Source organism: Cupressus sempervirens, chromosome 3, assembly GCF_028749045.1.
Source record: "Cupressus sempervirens isolate cs-2001-9-10 chromosome 3, ASM2874904v1, whole genome shotgun sequence".
In the NCBI taxonomy this organism is placed as follows: Eukaryota; Viridiplantae; Streptophyta; class Pinopsida; order Cupressales; family Cupressaceae; genus Cupressus; species Cupressus sempervirens.
This window is the reverse complement of record NC_143120.1, coordinates 128,994,981-129,015,376: the sequence shown is the minus strand read 5'-3', so window position 1 is coordinate 129,015,376 and position 20,396 is coordinate 128,994,981.

Genomic DNA, 20,396 nt, shown 5'->3' with positions numbered 1-20,396 from the left:
AAATATTTCCCAATGCTGAAGCACTATCACCTAGGAATGCAAGGAAATATTTCAACAAATATTCAAACAGAATGAGAAGAGTTAGAACCTGCACACCGAGGAGTACCAGATCCACAAACTTGAGGCTTGGACACTCAAAAGAAAGAAACAAAAGATAGAAACAAAACTATCCATCTAATCTAGAGTAACATGTGAAAAACATGCATAAAGCAACACTGCTATGTACATAACAAGTAAACTTGTGTGTGATTCCTCCCAACCATAAGAGCATCATGAGACCTTAAAGGCCCTAGCCATCCCCTGTACATAACATCCCAAACTATCTACTAGATAGTCAGATCTTTCGTATGAGGGCATCCTTACTACATTTTAATAACATCATAAGAATAGGAAGATCTAACATGTTATTCCAACAAAGCATAGGTACTCCAACTAATAGTGAATCACATCATCTAACCATATGCTAAAACATCATAATAAAGGAACATAGATCAATGAAACTAACATCATATAAACATGATATTTAAGAATTCCAATTAAAGCATTAATCACAAGGAAACATACTTTGAAAACCAGAATATGCCAAGTGAAACATCAAACATAAGTTGCAACTAAAAATAGACTGTCTCATTACACCAGTCCCTAGTAGTTGTATATGTAGCTATGCCTCCCAACCACATGGAACCCGTAGGTAAACTCCCACCATGTTGATGGAGATAATGATCCAACCATAAACACACATCACATAAAATTCCATGGCTATCACTCACCCCAGAAAATAAAGAGGATTGAAAACAAGATCATGAGACAATGTAGTTACAATAGCTCTTAGTTAGATGCTCTATGGGTCAACTATGTAGGGACAATAGTGGAAAGTAATATGCATGATACTCCCAAGCTAAACCTAGTGCACAAACACTCTCAAGGTACTCCCTTGGAGGCCATCACACTACTATGGAAACACTCTCACAGTACTCCCTTGGAGGCCATCATTGAGTGTTCTCGGAGTCAACCCATAAGACACTCACCCTCAAATAAACTACATAGGCATCATATTTTAATTGTCATAGTTTCATTACCCAATTTATTTGTATAGTTATCACTTACATAGAAACTCCTTTTCACCAACCTAGGAAATAGTCAACAAGGTTGTGAGAGAAAACCCTCCACTGCCTGCCCTACATACCCATGCTCATCACACGATGAGTGTCTGTAGGCAATGCATATTCCCAACCCAACCACAATTAACATAACTCTATCAGAATCACCTGAGAGTTTAGTTTTTGCAAGAATTAATAAATGTACACATAGATTCTTGTGTGGGCACACCAAAATCATGAAGATCATAGCAATAAGGGCTAAATGAGAGCACAAGAAAAATAACACTCAACCAAAACAAGCTTGAGATTATGGATGCAGTGTGCATCCCTATCCAACATAAGAATGCAAGATGTGGTTGGATTAACATCCTATAGATAATCCAAATACATGACTAACAACATGCCAAGAAAACCTAAGAAAATTGGAAGGTACACACAAATCGAGGTTGAAACCTCAAAAAACAGAACATTGACAAAAATCAATGAAAATAAAATCCGCTCACCCCAAGGATGAATGAGCCAAAGAAATTTAATCAAAAGTTGGATTGAACACTGTATGCAAAAATGACTAGCATAATGGTGTGAAACCCCAAATCCCCATCTCAAAAATTATGAAAGAGCCCATACCCAACCAACTGGGTAGAGCTAGCAATCAGAAATGAAGAACACTAGTTCTCAAACTTGTAACATGCAACTACCAAAAATGAAAGTAGAAAAATAGCTAAAAAAAAAAAATAGGAGAGCCCTACCTAAGAGCCAAAAGGGAAAAAATGGGATTCTCAACAATAATATAAATATCTTGCAAAAGCTTCCAAAAATCACGGCAATACGATGTCTCCTCAAGTTGGATCTAACGAGATTTGTCTTGTGACAATGCCGCACCCATAGCTTGTACATAGCAAATAGAAATACAATACCACAAAAGAGGATTTGGAAATTGATCTCAAATTTCTTATTTTAGAAAGTCATAAGTGAGGAATAAAATTCCTTTTTGGATACTTATTCACTTTTTTAGTGAATAATAGATTATGGAAAATAACTAGGTCACCTAGTTAAACCCTAAATCAAACCAAACAAAAATAGGCTATTCTAAGTAACTGGAATTCATCTATGACAAAGCTACTAGGAATTTCATTAAATAAAGTAAAGCCTAAAATACCCTTAAACTAAAATCACATAATTCCTTAATAACTTTCATGACAAATGCAAACCTCTAAATGTACAAACATGTTCACGAGTCTAATCAGATAATGAAAATGAGTTTGGATTTATTAAATCATCAAAGGGGTTAATTTAAATTTAAATAGGATATAGGGACAATATAGGGATGAAATTGGTTAAATATGAATAGTCGAATCACTAACTCCATGTGCCACTGCCAAGGATATAAATCCTACAGACTAAAACACACGATCGAGTGCAATTACATATAATAATAGAACCATAGCAATAAATACATTAAATAACCTAATTTAACAATTTATTTAATTATACTGAAATAATCCATTTACATCACACACTTTCCCACGACGCATCACAAAGAAAGAATGAAGTAAATAACCATAGCATCAAATCCAATATATAAATGTAATCAGAGGATATGTCCAATATAGGATAACCATATATCATCATAAAACATACTGTCATCTCAAAAAGGCATCATCATGCAGATATGATCAATTGAACAACATAGTAATCTAACATCTATGATATTGGGAATCAAAGTATAACATCTGACCATCAGGTAATCTCAAATGTAAAAATAACATGACTAACAAGTATTTCTCAAATCAAAATACAACAAGGTACAAACTACAAACATGAGAGGCACTACATCCTCCCCCACTAGGCATAGGCATACTTTTAGAAGCCTAAAAAATGATAGGGGTACAAATCTCTCAATCATATAGCATCCTCCCAAGTAGTAGAAGTCTCGTCACTCAAGTGCCACTAGACCCTTACTTGCTCTATGTCTTAACCTCTTAGGGTCATCCTCCAATGATGAAGGAACAAATGGGATCCAAAGTGAGTTGCAAATCCTCTACCTACAAAGCATCCCAATCAAGTACATGGGTAACATCAAGAATATAGTCCCTCAAAATAGAAATATGGAAAACATCATGGATGCATGATAGGCTGGATGGCAATGCTAGTTGATAAGCAACAAGACTGATCCTCTCAAGGATCTCAAATTGTCCAATAAAATGTGGTGGCAACTTAGAGGCTTTCCCATAATGGATGGGGCTCTTCCTTGGACACACTCTAAAAAATACCATGTCACCAACTAAAAAAATGATGATCCAACCTATAGGCATCTGCATACATTATCTACCTATCCTGAGCAGTAACCAAATTCTCTCTAATACAAACAACCTGCTACTCCATATCCTGAAGCATATCTAGACCTAGAAGTTCTTGGTACTCCAAATGATCCAAACTCAAAGAGGTACGAGATGGTCTACTATACAAGGCCTAAAAAAGTGACATGCGAAGAGAAATATGATACTCATTGTTATATGCAAACTCAAAAAGCTATAAATAATCCTCCCACTTCACCTGGTTGTCCATCACATACATGTGAAGCATGTCTTCTAGAACTTGGTCCACTCTCTCTATTTGACCATTAGTCTCTAGCTGGTAAGCCAAACTAAAATTGAGTTGCAAACCCAAAGCATGCTAGGGAGACATCCATAGTGTTGAATTAAATCCTAGATCTCTATTTGATATAATTTGATGAGGGATCTCATGCAATTGAATAATATCCTCCAAGAAAACATGCACCATAGAAGAAGCTAAGTAGGATGTCCTAATGGGTGAAAATTGTGCTACCTTGGACAACTTGTCCACTATCACCATTATACAATCATGTCATCATGATGACAAAGGAAAACCTTTGATAAAACCAATAGATATGGTATCCCATTTCCACTCTAGAATGGTATGTGACTACAAAAGACCCACCGAATGCTAATGCTCTACCTTCACTCTCTGAAACTCAAGACATCAAGCAAAAAAATTAGTAATATCTCACCTCATCCCTACCCAAAATTACAATTGTCTAATATCAGCATGCATCTTCTTAACACCAAGATATGCAAAATATCATACACGATGTGCTTTCGACATAATTAAGGTATGCACATCACTAGCCACTAGTACATAAATGTGCCCCAAGGGTCAGTAGTCCATCAGACTCAAGAAAATAACATAAAAACCTCCCCTCAAGGGTATGTTTAGACTCAATCTCCACCCCCACCTCCTGATACCATATGTTACTAGGAAAAGCCTCCAAGATATGGCCTCACAAATCTACTCCCAATGACAAAATTGATATCTCATGTTGTCTCCCACTCAAGGCATCTATGATGATATTTTCTTGCCTCTTGATATGGTGAACATAAAAATCATACTCACACAGGAACTCCATCTAGCGATACTGTCATGCATTAAAGTTTGGCTGAGTGGGGAATGCACCACACCCACAAGTTCCAAATCATGAGTGGGGTAGCTAAACGCATGATCCTTGAGTTTTCTAGACTCGTATGTAGTCACACAACCATCCTGCACCAACACTATACCCACGCCTTCCAACAAAGCATCCATACAAACCATAAAATTTCCTATAGGATTAGGCATTGCAAGGATTGGTGCACTATTCAAATGATCCTTAAGAGCATTAAATGTTGCCTCACACTAGTCTAACCAAAGATACTTCTTTCTTTTCCACTAAAGAGAAGTAATGGGATGAGCCACACATGAAAAATCCTTGGGTGAATGCACAAAATTGGGTCACAATTTCACAGAAGTCAAATCTCGAATGAGACCTCTTAGAAATGGGTACTAGACTTTTAAAAATGGGCACCCATTTTTTACTTAGGTACCCAACCCTCAATTTAAAAATTCAACACCCATTTTTTTAAAGAATCGAGTACCCGTGTTTTATTTTCAAAAAATTAGTACCCATTTTTGAAAAAAAAAAAATTTTGATTTTTTAGAAATAGGTGCCTATTTTATAAAAGTAAAAAATGAGTACCTATTTGTAAAAAAACATTTTTTAAAAAAATTTTGGAGGGGATTTTAAATGTTGATTTTAATTTTTCAAAATGGTTACCTATTTTTTCAATTTGAAATAACAAGTGCCCGTTTCTTACAATATGAGGCGGGATTATTTTTTCCTACCTCAAATTTTGGTTTAGGATAGGCTTGGTAAGACTAAGCCTATGTGTTGGCCTCTCAAGATTTGGCTAAGGCATTGAACTAACAAATTCATGCTTTGCCATAAATTTTAGAGGGTCTTCTCAATCAATTTTATTTACAAAACAAAAACCCATTAGAGCTCTAATTATCCTGATTTCAAAAAATTAAATTTTATAGTGTTATGATTTTATTTACTATTTTTGTATTTTTTTAAAATCAAAGATGGTACCTAAATGCAAAATAGCAACATTCACTAATACTTTAATATTTTTTTATTTTATGGATTTTCCTAGATTAATTTATATGTCATCAATCTACACTCAATTCTTTTGAAGTTGTAAAAAAAGTGAAAAAATTGAAATTTTGATCAAGTTATGGTGTCTGTACGTGAGAGGTTTTAAAATTTAACTTTATAGCCAATTAAAAATTAACAATAAAAAAATTATTCAATAAAACATTAAGTAAAAATATTATCATCAATCTTTGGTGTGTTAGATAACTTCATTTAAAAGAATTTACAAAATTTTATTTATTTATGTCAAATTATGGTGTTTGTACATGAGTGCGGTATGGTCCTAAAATAAGCCTTTTGAAAAAGTGGTTTTTGAAGATCCATACCAGACAAAAAAAAACTATCATATGGGTACACAAATAAATTACATATTCACAAAATAGATTCCAAACATTACAATTTTAATTTTTGAAGATTTTTTATATTCAATCTCTATTTACATCAAATTTTGGCATCAATTGATAAGGAATTTCAAAAATAGGAAAAACACTTCCACTTTTTACCCAGACGTGAGACCCAACTTCTTGCACTTACCCCTTTAATGAATCAACGGTAGTAACTCACCAATCCTATGAAACTATGAACCTCAAAAATATTAGTGGATACCAACCAATCCATGATAGCTTGGATCTTCTCGAGATCCATCGCAATACTATCACTAGTGATGATATACCCCAAATACTTCACCTCTGACTAGAAGAATTCACATTTACCCAAGTTTCCATACAATTGATGATCTCACAAGCACTATAACACTTGGTGTATATGGACCTCATGCTCCTCTAAAGTATTAGAATAGATCAATATGTCATCCAAGAATACAATGACACACCAATCAAGGTATGTGTGAAATACTCCATTCATGAGACTCATGAGTATTGATGGTGCATTGATTAACCCAAAGGGTATAATACTGAACTCATAATACCCGTAACATGTACAAATTTTTTTTTGATGAATGTTAGCCTCTTGAATACAGAGCTGATGGTATCCTAACTTAAGATCAATCTTTGAGAACACTTGCACTCCCTTCATCTGATCATACAAGTTATCTATCCTTGAAAAAGAATAATGGTTCTTCATCATCACATTATTCAATTGTTGGTAGTCAATGCATAAATGGAATAATCCATCTTTCTTCTTCACAAAGATGACTAGTGCACTCCATGGGAATACACTAAGACAAATATAGCCCTTGGCCAAGAATTCCTCCAACTACAATCTAAACCCACTCAACTCTTTAGTAGCCATGTGCTAAGGAGCTTCTAAAATTGGCTCCACTCCTTATATGATATCAATCTAGAAATTAATGTCATGCTATGGTGGCATACATGGTATCTCATTAAGAAATATGTCAATATACTCGTGAAGGAGTGGGTGACCATCAAGTGTCATTGTACAACTCTTGGTCTTCTCAAGATCGTTGACAAAGACTACATACATCTTACATCCCTTCTGCACACTCCACTTTGGCTAGTTATTTGAGATCATCCGAAGTGAGACTAGTCTCTAGACTCCTAAAAGCTCTATGTGTCTACTTGTGTCATCAACACATTGCACTAACTTGCACTAGAAATCTATATTCACCTAATGGGCAGCTAACTAGTCCATGCCCAACACAAGATCATATGATCCTAGAGGTAGGATGAAAAGATCCACTATGGTGGTGAAGGTACCCAAGTCAAAAATGCAATCACTAACCAAGGAGTCTATAGGCACTTTGGATCATGTGGCTAACTCAACTTGGTACCTATCGACCTAATGTGTTGTCACTAGCCCACATCGTTGAACAAGAGATGGTGAAATAAAAGAATTTGAAGCACCTAAGTCAAATAATATTGAAGATGAAATGCCATGGAATGAACATATAGCCTCGAATATGGTACCCTGGTCCTCAACTTGACTGTTATCAACCCCCCAAAAAAATTGAAGGTTCCTACCTACATCTCCCATGGTAAACTCTGACATGGCCACACCTCTAATAGATGCCAAAGATGTCTTTGAAGGATGCTCCATTGATCACAAGAGAAACATGCTCCTTCAAAATTGGTACTAAAACCATCTCCACCCCGGGGAGTATTAGGGTAGTGTGAACTTCATTTTCTAGAACCTTGTTGACTATTTTAAGGTGGATGACTCTACTAAGACTACTAGCCTTAGCTCTGGTCACCCCCTTTCTTCCCTAAGGTACCTAAATTTTGTCCACCCTTAGTCCAATGATATCATTGTCGATCCCCACGATGATAACCACCTTGTGAGGGTGTTGAGTTGTTCTAGGTGAATCTACAAGGCCAAAAATTCAACAGTCTCATAATCTCTCAAATTTAGCAACACTAAAAAGAGCTCAGAGAATGGAACTTGATGCAACTTGAATGGGCAAAAAAGGAGCTCGTATGCAAAAGTTATGCTTGGTCAAAGTTCAAGTCAATAGGCAGACCAGAGGGCTAGATATGGGGTGAAATTAGACCATCTCAAAAGTGGTCAACAATGGATTTCAAATTGAAGAGCTCGATGAAAGCTTTCCAATGCCGTTTGCTTCATCAAAAACATAGCTCATATGAAGAAGTTATGACAAGTTAAATTTTGGAGGCAAAATGTAATAGTGATGACATCATCATGATATCAGTAGCTCAAGTGATGACATGTGTTAAAGATGTGCCCAAATAAAATAGTGCCACATGGCACCTCAAGCTCCTTCATTCGGATTTGTTTGTTTAAAAATTGGTTGAGGAGGTTTGAACCTTGAACCTCACATTTCCCATTTTTTCTCTTTATCAATAGGCCACTATTTGTCATTGCAACTAATAAGTGACATTTGCTATTTCAATGTAACTGTCACCAATTTAGCTTCAAGTGGCCACCAGTGAGGGTTGAACCCTCGACTGATGGTGGGGTAAAATGCATGGTGGCCATTGCACCATGTGACAAGTTTAGGGTATATATGGCGAGTTTAATATTTATCTTTTAACTGACTGTCGAACCTTATTTAAAATTAGGAATTTGGTTTTTTTTTACCAAATAATCCCTCAAAATTTAGTTAAATGCCAAAATTGTAAAACTCCAAAGGGGTTATTCGAAGGGGGTATTTTGTTTCAAGCCCTATTATTATAATAATTGGTTTTGGCCAATTTAGGAAAATTTCATGTATAAAAAGGGGTGTAGTCCTTTTGTAAAGGCATTCTTCAATTAGAGCTTTGAAGAAAAATTTTCTCTTGGGAGAAGTTTTGTAATTCTTGAGAGAGTTTGTAGGTGAGAGATTATTGTAAGCAAAAAGTTATTATCTTCAAGTGCAAAAGAGAGAGAGACTATAAAGGCTGAAGCTTGGATGTTTTAAGAAGGCATATTTTTCCTAGCAACATTAATAAATCTCATGAGCATTGATGGTGAATTGATTAACCCATGGGGTATAATAGTGAACTCATAATGCCCATAACATGTACAAAAAGTTGTCTGATGAATGTTAGCCTCCTGAATACAAAGTTGATGGTATCCTAACTTAAGATCAATCTTTGAGAACACTTGCACTCCCTTCATCTGATCATACAAGTCATCTATCCTTGGCAAAGGATACTAGTTCTTCATCGTCACCTTATTCAATCGTTGGTAGTCACTGCATAAATGCATAAATCCATCTTTCTTCTTCACAAAAATGACTAGTACACTTCATGGGGATACACTACGACAAATATGGCCCTTCGCCAAGAATTCCTCCAACTACAATCTAAGCTCACTCAACTCTTTATTAGCCATGTGCTAAGGATCTTATGAAATTGGCTCTGCTCCTTATATGATATCAATCTATAAATTAACTTCATGCTATGGTGGCATACATAGTATCTCATTAGGAAACACATCAGTATACTCATGAAGGAGAGGGTGACCATCAAGTGTCATTGTACAACTCTTGGCCTTCTCAAGATCACTAGCAAAGACTACATACATCTTACATCCCTTTCGCACACTCCACTTTGTCTTGTTCTCTAAGATCATCCGAAGAGAGACTAGTCTCTAGACTCTTAAAAGCTCTACGTGTCTACCTGTGTCATCAACACACTGCACTAACTTGCGCTAGCCATCTATATTCACCTAATGGGTAGCTAACCAGTCCATGCCCAACACAATATCATAGAATCCTAGAGGTAAGATGAAAAGATCCACTATGGTGGTGAAGGTACCCAAGTAAAAAATGCAATCACTAACCAAGGAGTCCATAGGCACTTTGGATCTTGTGGCTAACTCAACTTGCCACCTATCGACCTAACATGTTGTCACTAGCCTAGATCATCGAGCAAGAGATGGTGAAATAAAAGAATTTGAAGCACCTTACTCAAATAATATTGAAGATGAAATACCATGGAATGAACATATATCCTTGGATATGGTACCCTGGTGCTTAGCTTGACTATTATCAAACCTCACAAAAAATTGATGGTTCCTACCTGCATCTCCTATTGTGGCAAAGATGCCTTTGAAGGACACTCCACTGATCTATGGCCAAGCTGACCACAAGAGAAACACACTCCTTCAAAATTGGTACTAAAACCATGTCCACCCTGGGAGTATTAGTGTAGTGTGAACTTCCTTTACTAGAACCATGTTGACTATTTTAAGGTGGATGACTCTACTGAGACTACTGACCTTGGCTCTAGTCACCCCTTTTCTTCCCTAAGGTACCTAAATTTTGTCCACCCTTAGTCTAATGATATCATTGTTGATCCAAACAATGATAACCACCTTGTGAGGTTGCTAACTTGATCTAGGTGGATCTAGAAGGCCAAAAATTCAATCGTCTCATAATCTCTCAAATTCAGCATCACTGCAAAGAGTTAGAGAATGGAACCTGGCACAACTTGAACAGGCAAAAAAGGAGCTTGTATGCAAAAGTTACGCTTGGTAAAAGTTTATGTCAATAGGAAAACTAGAGGGCTAGATAAGGGGCAAAATTAGACCATCTCAAAAGTGGTCAACAATGGATTTCAAACTAAAGAGCCTGATGAAAGTGTTCCAATGGCGTTTATTTCGTCAAAAATAGAGCTCGTATGAAGAAGTTATGACAAGTTGAATTTTGGAGGCAAAATGGAATAGTGATGATGTCATCATGATATCAGTAGCTCAAGTGGTGAAACGTGTCAAAGATGTGTGCAAATAAAATAGTGCCACATGGCACCTCAAGCTCCTTCATGCAAATTTGTTTGTTTAAAAATTGGTTGAGGGGGTTTAAACCTTGAACCTCACATTTCCCATTTTTTCTCTTTGCCAATAGGCCAATGTTTCTCATTGTAACTAATAAGTGACATTTTCTATTTCAATGTAGCTATCACCAATTCGACTTCAAGTGGCCACCGGCGAGGGTTGAACCCCTGACCAACAGTGGGGTAAAATGCATGGTGGCCATTGTACCGCATGACAAGTTTAGGGTATCTATGGCGAGTTTAATATTTAACTTTTAACTGACTACCAAACCTTATTTAAAATTAGGAATTTGGTTATTTTGTTACCAAATAATCCCTCAAAATTTAGTTAAGTGCCAAAATTGTAAAAGGCCAAAGGGGTTATTCGAAGGGGGTATTTTGTTTCAAGCCCTATTGTTATAATAATTGGTTTTGGCCAATTTAAGAAAATTTCATGTATAAAAAGGGGTGTAGTCCTTTTGTAAAGGCATTCTTCAATTAGAGGTTGGAAGAAAAATTTTCTCTTGGGAAAAGTTTTCTAATTCTTGAGAGAGTTTGTAGGTGAGAGATTATTGTAAGCACAAAGTTATTATCTTCAAGTGCAAAAGAGAGAGAGACTGTAAAGGTTGGAGCTTGGATGTTGTAAGAAGGCATATTTTTCCTAGAGACATTAATAAAGTGGTCCCCAAATTGGGAAGTGGACTCGAAGATGTAGTCCTAACTAGACGTACTTCATTATCAAATTGCTTGCATCTCTTCTATCTCTTTCTTATTTCTCTCATTTTATTTTTTACTTATGTTCTTTATTTTATGTTATTTAACACATTAGTAAATTTAAGTGTTTAATGCATAAATCTTCTTGTAATTTCAACATTTTAAGATACATAGCCATGCATTTACTACCTGGATTGGGAATTTAAATTTGATTAATACGACTAAGTCGTTAAGCTAATAGATCCTAAATTAGATCAAGTTTGGTATCAAAGCCTACTTTTGTAAAGAAATTATAGGTGTTGAATGTTAACTAGGTTTAGATTAAAACAAGGAGAAGTTGAACTTGAAGAGTTCAATCTAGAGATTGGTAAAAGAAGGACTTTTCCTCGATCAGAGATGGCATCTGAACACCATGTTCCTGAGTTTGATGCAGAAGCATTTGAGAGATCTTTTGTGGAATTAAAGGCTTTGGTTGACATTCTTCTCCAAGAGAGACATGAACGATAGTTGAGGAAAGCAGATAAACCTAAGAAGGAGGAAGAAAAATCCTTATCAGAAGATGTGAAAGGTAAAAGAGTAGGAGGTGGTAGTGACCCTCTTGAACCTCCATCCTCATCATCATCATCTTCTTCATCTTCTTTATTTACTTATTCTTCAAAGAAACTTGACAAAGTTAATGTGCCTTTGTTAAAACTAGATGTTAAGTTTGATTTGCCTATATATAGTGGTGAATTGGATGCAAAGAAACTAGATAATTGGCTTAAGCAGATTGAAGTGTATTTCAGGGTTCAAAAGATTTTGGATGATTCTTCCAAAATCCAGCTAGCTACTCTCAGAATGGGAGGAACTACATTAGTCTTGTGGGAGAGTAAAATCTAGGATGATCTTAATACACATGGTAAAATCATTTCATCTTGTTATGAATTTACTTTTGCATTGAAGAAATAGTTTTATCCATTGAGTTATATGCAACAAGCCATTATGGATTGGCAAAATTTAAGGCAAGGTAAAGGACAATCGGTACAAGAGTATACACAAGTGTTTAGGAAGAAGGCACTCACTCTTAGAATTCCTCTTTATATGCAAGATATTTTGTTAAAGTATATAGGTGGAATGCATTTGTATTTGAAGCATACGATATTGATGTTTAGTCCTGCTAACTTTGATGAAGTATGTGTTCAAGTGACTCATATTGAGGCAGGTGGAGGAAATATGAGTTTTAATTCAAAGAAGGAATTTTCTCCCCCTCACAACATCAAGAAAGGAAAAAAGGTAGCCATAGTAAAGAAATAGGAAGGTAACAAGCTTACTTGTTTGCATTGTCAGAAGAAAGGACATGCATAAGAGAAGTGTTGGAAATTGCATCCGAAGATGAAACCAAAGTGTTTTAAGGATCATAAGGGTAAGCAAAAGTCTACAACTATTGTTCAAGATCTTGGATCAAATTCTAGTGATGAAGCAACAATATCGGCCATGGGTTTGAAAGGTAAAGCTTTTTGTTGATTCTACCATTGATGTTTCATATGCTTAAAAGTCATGTTGTTCCTGAAGATAGTAAAAGGTGTAAAATTTTTCAAATAAGGGTTATTTCTAAGAACACAAAAAATGACACATTGATAGATGGTGGTTCCCAAGTTAATTTGATTTTAGAAGAAATTGCTAAACAGTTGGGATTGGAAACTAAGCCACATAAGAGACCTTATCCATTAGGTTGGGTGTACAATGATAACAAATTGTGAGTCACTAAGCAATGTAAGTTAAGGTTTGAAATGACATCTAAGTTCATAGATGAGGTTGAGTTTGATGTGGTTCCACTTGATATCTATGGGATTGTGTTGGCTAGCCCATATTCATATGATAGGAAAGCTATCTTCTATAGGGAACATAACAAGTATCATTTGTTTAAAGATGGAATTGAATACATTATAAGAGCTCATCGCATGAAAAATAAAGGATCAATTGTAAACACATGACATTTGAAAATGATTGTAAATACAAGTAGTAAACTAACTCTCATGTATGCAGTAGCTAGTGAGGATCAGGTGCAAGCAGAATCAAGTCTTTAGCTAGTCATGGTAAAAGAGGATTTGAACAATTCATTTTATAATGGTGTTCCTATGCAGGGGATCTAGAAAGTTGATACTCTTTCCATTTCATTAGTTATGTTGCTTCTATTTCTACTAGTTGGTACTATGTGGGTGATGGATATAATAGTGGAAACTGGTGGATGTATGGTTGGTTGTACTAACAATGTCATGTCATTCCAACAGTTTGTATAGATGATAGAGGACAAGTGAAGCGAACATGTCCTCACTTCCATTCTATGTAAAATAGACTTTTGGAGGTCCAAAAGCTTCTTAGTGGGGAGCAATGATCCAAGTGGATCTAGAAGCCCAAAAATTCAATAGTCTCATAATCTCTCAAATTCAACATCACTGCAAAGAGCTCAGAGAATGGAACCCAATGCAACTTGAACAGGAAAAAAAGGAGCTCGTATGCAAAATTTATGCTTGGTAAAATTTTGGTCAATAGGTAGACTAGAGGGCTAGATAGGTGGAAAAATTAAACCATCTCAAAAGTGGTCAACAATGAAATTCAAACTGAAGAGCCCAATGAAAGCTTTCCAACAGTGTTTGTTTCATCAAAAACGGAGCTCATATGAAGAAGTTATGACAATTTGAATTTTGGAGGCAAAATGTAATAGTGATGACATCATCATGATATTAGTAGCTTAGGTGATGACACATGTCAAATATCTGTGCAAATAAAATAGTGCCACATGGAACCTCAAGTTCCTTCATGCAGATTTGTTTGTTTAAAAATTGGTTGAGGAGGTTTGAACCTTGAAGGTCTCACATTTCCCATTTTTCCTCTCTACTAATAGGCCACTATTTTTCATTGCAACTAATAAGCAACATTTTTTATTTCAATGTAACTGCCACCAATTCGGCTTCAAGTGGTCGTTAGTGGGGGTTGAACCCCTGACTGACAGTGGGGTAAAATGCATGGTCGCGATTGCACCACATGACAAGTTTAGGGTGTATATGGCAAGTTTAATATTTAACTTTTAACTGACTACCAAATCTTATTTAAAATTAGGAATTTGGTAATTTTGTTACCAAATAATCCCTCAAAATTTAGTTAAATGCCAAAATTGTAAAAGGTCAAAGGGGTTATTCGAAGGGGGTATTTTGTTTCAAGCCCTATTATTATAATAATTGGTTTTGGCCAATTTAGGCAAATGTCATGTATAAAAATGGGTGTAGTCCTTTTGTAAAGGAATTCTTCTATTAGATCTTGGAAGAAAAATTTGCTCTTAGGAGAAGTTTTGTAATTCCTGAGAAAGTTTGTAGGTGAGAAATTATTGTAAGCAAAGTTATTATCTTCAAGTGTGAAAGAGAGAGATTGTAAAGGATGAAGCTTGGATGTTGTAAGAAGGCATATTTTGCCTAGCAAGATTAATAAAGTGGTCCCCGAATTGAGAAGCATACCCAAAGATGTAGTCCTAATCAGACAAACTCTGTTATCAAATTATTTGCATCTCTTCTATCTCTTTCTTATTTCTCTCTTTTTTTTTAGTTATGTTCTTTATTTTATGTTATTAAACACATTGTTAAATTTAAGTGTTTAATGCATAAATCTTCTTGTCATTTCAACGGTTTAAGATACATAGCCACACATTTACTACCTGGATCAAGAATTTAAATCTAATTAATAGGATTAAGTCGTTAAACTAATAGATCCTAAATCAGATCATGACTAGTTTTTTTCCCTTTCCCAAGGGTTGTGTCTTAGGGGATTGTACATTTTTCCCTAAAGCTAATGAATTCAAGCATTGAGAACCTAACCTACCATTGAAACCCCTAGCCACATTTCTCTCAACAATTCTTGCCTTCTCCATGGCAAGTGCAAGAGTCCTCAATTGGTGCACATAGACATAACCAATGATTGATTCCCTAAGACCCCTAACAAAATATTGTGTGAGGATTGTCTCATCATGAAAGTAATGTGAGTACTGCCTCAAACCAAGAAACCACCTATCAAATTGATCCACCATCATATTCCCCTTCTTAAGCTCATGAAACTCATTAGTACGGACCTCATGTTATTGTGGAGAAAGGAATTTCTCTCTAAATCTCTCCTCAAAGTATCTCCCAATTGAGATCTGCCACATTAATACGGAGCTTCTCACTCTCCATATCCCACCATATAGATCCATGGTCTCTCAATTGCATGATAGCATAACGAGCCTTCATGTTGCTTCCATAGGGTAGTAAGAAGAAGCAATGCCTCATATCTAGCACCCAAGTCTCATCCTTGAGTCTCATCCCTTGGCCATCAACTAGTGGTGATTTAGATCTTTAAAGTTCTTACATCATCTAAACCTGGGTGAGGTCATCATCATCTCAACCATGACCTCTTCAATGGTGCCCTCTCACACTAGGTGGTGTATGTGAACATTCCTACTCTTGGTCACATTCCTCTTCTTCTCTATGATGTGACATATGGGAATCTCTATGATGAGATCCCTCTTCTTGGCCATGATCCTATTGATTTTCCTCAACACAAGGCCTCAACTAAGAAAAAATATCTTGTAGCAAAGGCATCAATTCCCCAATGCCACCATGGTAATTATTACCAAATTCTTCCCTACCATCCTAACATTACTCCTCGTGGTGTCCCCCATTGTTATTTCATCGATTAAAATGCCAACCACTAGGTCTACATAAAGGAGGCATCACAAAGGAAGTAACAAGACGAGGGTCAAAATCATAAGTGGCAATCATAAGAGTCACAAGAAAAAGCTAAAATAAGATAACAATGTATGCAAAGAAAAAAAAATCATAATGGAAGCATAACATAGAGATCCCAATGTTACAACATGTCCTTTGATACTAGATGTAATGCCCTACTTAGAGATCCTTGGAACAAGGATAAATAAAGGCCAATATATATATTTTTTAAAGCATAGAATTAAAAGACATCAACATACAACTGATCATGAGATCACAATGGAAGACTTAACCAACCAATCTAGGCTTCCAAGGAATCTCCAACCGGTACTAAAATCAAAAATGACAAAGCTACCTAGGTAACAAAATGCATTTGAATCACATAGAACCTAGATTAGAAAATTGAAGCACTATAGTTAAGGAACTTTGTAGTGGGTGGCCAATTCAACTCTCAAAAAGTTTTGGTCAATTGAAAAAGTGCTCGTTGCTCACCTAAGTAGGTTTTCTCACAAAACCATGCAATACTTTGCACTATAGACATTTGATATTTCTCAATATAGCCAGGCAATACTTTCAAATAGCCATGTGATACTTGTCTAGTATCATACAGTATTTCTTGCCACTACCATGCAATACCTTCAAGGGTTACACGATAGAGTTGGCTATAGTTGTGTGCCAGTATCATACAATATAACTTAACATTGTTGTGTGATATTTTCTAGTATCGTACAACATTTATCCTTAAGTATAACACTTTATCAATATCCCCCAATGCTAAAGCACGGTCACCCTAGAATGCAAGGAAACATTCTTATAAAAATTGCAAGGCAAAGAAAAGAGTTCAAACTTCCATACTAGGGGGTACCCGATCCACAAACTCGAGGCATGGACACTCAAAAACTAGTCTAGAGCGGTATATGAAAAACACATGGAAAGCAACATCGCAATGTACATAAATAACTAAAATTGTGTGTGGTTACTTCCAACTGTAATAGCTTCATGAGACCTTAAAGGCCCTAGCCATCCCACACATGTAACATCCCAAACTGCCAACTAGATAGATAGAGATATCTTATGAGGGTGTCACTACTACATTATAATAACATCATAAGAACAAGAAGATCTAACATGCTATTCCAAAAAAATATATATACTCCAACTACTATTGAATCACATCATCTAACCATATATTAAAACATCATAATAAAGGAATGCATCAATGAAACTAACATCATCTAAACATTATATTGAAACATTTCAATTAAAGCATAAATCACAAGGAAAAATACTCTGAAAAATCAAATATATCAAGTCAAACATCAAGCATCGGTCACAACTAAAAATAGACTGACTTTGTACACTGATCCCCAATGTAGACACCTAGATTTGATTACATCATTAGGTAATCATATTTAGTTATCTCCTAGGACATTATTGAATAAATATTTACTATAAAATTAATTAATCATCATCCCCTTGTTAATTAATTAATTTAATTAACTATAGTCTAATTGATCAAATCAGATGATAACCCAAAATCAATTTATCAATTAAATCCCTATTCCTCTATTAAATTAAATAAATTCTCAAATCTATTTAATTTAATCCCATATACCCATTTTATTAAATAAATCATTTAATAAAATATATAAAACCCTTAAAGCATTCCTAAACCCTATCCTAACCCCTAATCCAACCCATTCACCCATACTAACCTCACTTAGCCACCTAACTAACCCATCCCATCAAAGCTAAACCACTTACCCCCTAACCCCCTTTCTAAGCTAATCTTAATACCCCTCCTAAACATGTGCACAATCTTAAGCAAGGGTTAAGACTTGCTAACCCAAGCTAAAGTCAAAATATCTCCTCCCTTCACCCTCCAACATTTATGACTCTTACATCTCTCTTTATAACACTTACAAAGCATTTATGGAGCCATTATCTCTTGAGCCTTCTTTGTTGACCATCCACCTTGACCTTCCCTTTATCCAATCTCCCTATGACATGTGTCACTTCCCTATTGGCCCTAAACAAGCACAATCCATGTGCTCCCTTTTGAGTGCATCTTAACCCTCCCTCACCATTTTTTCTTCCTTGCATCTTGACCATCCATCTCTCTACCCCTTGGCCTATAAATGAAACTTTCTCCCTTTACAAATATAATCTATCTTTCATGCAATGTTATAATGCTATTTTGAGAGCTTGAAAACTACAAAAATACCATTATAATGTTGAAATCCCTCCATGAATCCATTGTTCAAACCATCCTCCATGCACACCATCCATCCACTTGAAGCTTGAGCACAATCATGAGCACACATCTCTACTTATTAGGGACAAATCCATTTCATCATAGGTTATACCATAAGGAGCCTACCATTCATGGTTTGCTTCCTGTTGTAGTGATAACCATTAGGTCCTATCTTAAGTGCCAGCTTTGTTTAGTATTGAGAATGCTTTAATAGATTACTATTCAACTTACACTACTAGATAATATGTGATACACCCAATAGTGGTATAGGTAGTTATGCCTCCCAAGCACATAGAACTCATAGGTCCAATCCCATCATGCTGATGGAGATAATGATCCAACCACAAACACACATAAAGTAAATGTCCATGGCTAACACTCACACCAAACAGTAAATAGGACTAAAACAAAGATCATGAGACAATGTAGTTACAACAGGTTCTGGTCAGACACTCTATGCGTCAACTATATAGGGACTATAGTAGAGAGTAATATGCTTGGTACTCCCAAGCTAAAGCTAGTTCAGAAATACTCTTAAGGTGATCCCTTGGAGGCCATCACACTAGTGCAGAAACACTCTAAAGGTACTCCTTTAGAGGCCATCATTGTGTGTTCTTAGAGTCAAACTGTCAGACACTCGACCTTGGATAAACCATATAGGCATCACATTTTACTTATCTTAGTTTTATTACCTAGTTTATTTATTTAGTTATCACTTACTTAGAAACTCCTTTATGCGAACCTAGGAAATAGTCACCGAGGCTATGAGAGAAGACCCTCCACTACCTACCCTACATACCCATGCTCATCACACAATGAGTACTCGTAGGAAATGCATATTCCCAACCCAACCCCAATGAACATAACTCTACCAAAATCACCTTAGAGTTGGGGTCTCATAAGAACTGACAAATGCAGGCACACAAGCTCATGTGTCGGTGCACGAACATCACAAGAATCATAACAAGAAGGGCTAGATGAGAACATAAGAAAAATAACACTTGATTGAAACAAGCTTAGGAATATGGATGTGACACATATCCCAATGCAACATAAGAACACAAAAATGGTTGAATTGACATCATACAGATAATTCAAATCCATGACCAACACCATGCCTAAAAAACTTGAGAAAACTAAGAGGCACACAAATCAAGGCAAAACCCTTAAAAACCCCAACACTAACGAAAAATAAAAAAAAATAAAACCAATTCACCCCAAGGATGAATGAGCCACAAAAATCCAATAAAAATTGGGTTTCAACACAATATTAAAAAAAGGCCAGCATAATGGTGTGTAACCCCTATCCAAAAAATCAGAGAAACGCTCATACCCAACCAACCAGGTAGAGCTAGCAATCAAAAATAGAGTTGAACAATAGTTCTCAACCTCCTAACATATAGCTACCAAAAATGAAAGTAGAAATGCAGCTGAAACAAAAAAATTATGGACACTTACATTACAACCAAAAGGGCAAAAATGAGATCCTAAACAATAAAAAAAAATATCCTGGAAAAGCTGTGAAAAATTGTGGCAATATGTTGTCTCCTCAAGTTAGATCCAACAAGACTGATCTCACAATGATCCCATTCTCGTAGCTCTTACAGTGAATAGAAACACAATCCTACAGAAGAGGATTTGGAAATCACTCTTAAATTTTAGAACTATAAATGATCTCAGCAACTCAAACTCTTGCACTGTTATCTTACTATACCAATACTGCACCAAAATATACCAATACTGCACCAAAATACTTCTTAGATCTATGTACCAAATCTGAAAACTCACATCATAATGATCCCTTTGATTGCTTACTCAAATTTACCAATCTTCTTCACTTACCACATATACTTTCTCAAATCCATAATTCATCACAAGGGAAATAACTTTTCTTTATACCATGTCCTCAAAATAATTTATTGAGCTAGCTTGAGG